Below are 2,524 nucleotides of genomic sequence, written 5' to 3'. Positions count from 1 at the left end.
CTGTTGTTGATATTCTTGAGTCTCTGTTACAGCTGCAGGATAAAACAGATGCCATTTCTGCCTTAATCTCTGAGTCCTTGCAAAGGCAGACTGAGATACAGGCTTAGTACTCTGGGATATATCTTCTACTTATATGTGTCTTCAGCATTTATTGTATAATTGAATTCTAATAGAAAGAAAGGTGTTTAAAGCAAGCAATGAAAAGCAGACTGGACATCAGTTTCTAAATCTATGGCTTTAGAGATGGGAAGAGTTTTAGTTGAAGCACTTGACTCTATCTGCCCTGTTGACTACCCTCAAAGCAAAGTTAAAAGGTACCAGCACACATTGAATTTTACCACAAACACTTCATGTGGTGTGCCAGTGTGAACAGTCAGGTCTTTTCTCTAGGCTGCTGAAGGCTTCATTTACAGTATTGTTGCACACAGCAAGCCCAGTGGAAATGGCAGTATAGAGAAAGGGTTGGGAACAAACAGTTCAGAATGAGGCTTTGCAGATAGTTAAAAATATAATTGATATGTAATAGGTGTCTGGAATCTTGGAAAGTATTCCAAGGGCAAATTCAAGTTCTTGAGAAACCACCCATGGATACTGACTCATCACTTCACGTTTCTCAGAACCAAACAGGGAAGTCATAGTAGTGCTAGCTGTAACAAAATGTGTGATTGGAGGTGATTTCCTTCAAGGGAGTTGCAGTGCCTCTTAAATTCAGAGAGGGAACTGAAATTCTCTAGTGAGATGCTTTGGGTAAGTCTCAGAACTGCAGTTGTACACCAGCACTTCTACTGTGATCTCTCAGGGTGAGAAAAGACCTTGAAGGAAAGCAAAGCATGCTCCAGCATGTGCCTTCTGTGATGTAAATTGGTTTTTAAAAGGATGGGATGCCCCTGAGTGCAGTGTGGTACACTTGGTGGGGACATAGGGAAGTCAACACTTGTGAGAAGAGACAATGCTTAGTTACTTCCTAGTATTTTTTTCAGTCTTGCCTATTGATGGCAAGTTCCTTCTGTTTTTTTGGAGAACTTGGGGTAGACAAAGGAACTGGAGTAAAACCTTCTCTTACTCATAGTCACTGAATGTTAAAGCTGATCTATAGGCTGATAAAGCAGCTATTTAAATGTGTTGACACTTCATAAGACTTAGTATAAAGGTAGTTAAGCATTTCTTTGTTTTTGACCTCAAAATGTTATGGTCAAGCTGATTTGCTTTTCAGAAAGGCAATTTAAAAACTACTGATTGATCTTCCTTTCAGTTGATTTGTAAAAACAATTTGTGCTTGAGCTCTTGCTTGAAACTGCTGGGTTTCATCTCCACTTTGTGAATTCTTGTCTCTGGACCTGCTATTAACTGGTAAAAATGTGACTTTTGGTATAAGAGTTAAAAGAAGAACATTTGCTGCTTCTAAAGGAAGCTATTGCTTCTCTAGCCAGACAGCTCATCTCAGCCATTACTTGGAGGTAACTCAGTGGGTGACTGGCCTAGTTTAGTGTGTACCCCATCACTCCTACAACTACTTATATGTTCAAAGTGCCTCACTATATCTCATTAAGGATTTTCCCTGCACAGTCAGAGGGCCTTCTCTTTAACTGCAAAAGTAGGTATTTCTGGGCTGAATTGCATACAATCAATTAGTAAATTAAATGATAGAAGTGACACTATTTTTGGAGTTGCTGTTCTCCACAGAATTTATTAGGGAAGGAGTTTATTTCCAGCCCTTCCTCAGGGTACATACTCAGCAAGGAGAAACTGGCAAAAAGCAACAGCAGCTTTTGCTCTCTGTGACTCTGGGCCTTTCCACCAAATGCAAAGGTACTTGGCATAGTGGGAAGGAGCTGAGATTTACCAGTATTCTGATCTCTTACTGTTTGAGCACTGCTGTGTTTTCACTGCTAGGCTTTGTCACTTAAGGGTCAGAAGTTACTTTGGAAAATCCCTGTTCCACAGCACTGAACATACTTCTGGGAAAATTGCACTGGGATTGTTTGGTGTATTTCTTCACAGCAGCTTGGAAAAGTGATAAGTGTTCTGAAAAACATGGAAATGTGCAAATCAACTCTATTTCACTGAAAATTTGCTACTATCAATAAGAATTTCTACTTTTTCCTGCATATTGATTTGGCTGAGGTTGCACTGCAGCTTAAATAGAACCACCTGGGTTTCAGTCCTCCAGGTGGATGTAATTATTTCTCCTCAGTGATTATGGCTGTGGAAGCCCCTCAAAGGCATGGGGCTTGCAGGTGTTGTTCAGGAACCTAGTATGTCCTGCAGTTTTGTTAGACATGTTGATGGGAAGGCAGGAACCTGGTTTAATTCTGCAAGAGTCCCTAGGACTTGGAACTGAAGAATAAATCCTCTGATTTGCAATAGAAAATGAGAAAGCAAATTCCCAGAATAAAGAAAGATGACTGTCCTTAGCCCAAGTGCCAGCACCTCAGCTTTATGTATTCTGTTTTCCAGCTGCAGTGCTGTGAGTTCCTGAGGTTCAGCTGATGAGTGAGGCTGTGTTAAGTCACACTGAATCTGC

The sequence above is a fragment of the Pyrgilauda ruficollis genome, unplaced genomic scaffold, assembly GCF_017590135.1.
Source record: "Pyrgilauda ruficollis isolate IOZ18807 unplaced genomic scaffold, ASM1759013v1 scaffold55, whole genome shotgun sequence".
Classification (NCBI taxonomy): domain Eukaryota; kingdom Metazoa; phylum Chordata; class Aves; order Passeriformes; family Passeridae; genus Pyrgilauda; species Pyrgilauda ruficollis.
The sequence above is the reverse complement of the archived record's forward strand: the minus strand, read 5'-3'. Positions refer to the sequence as shown.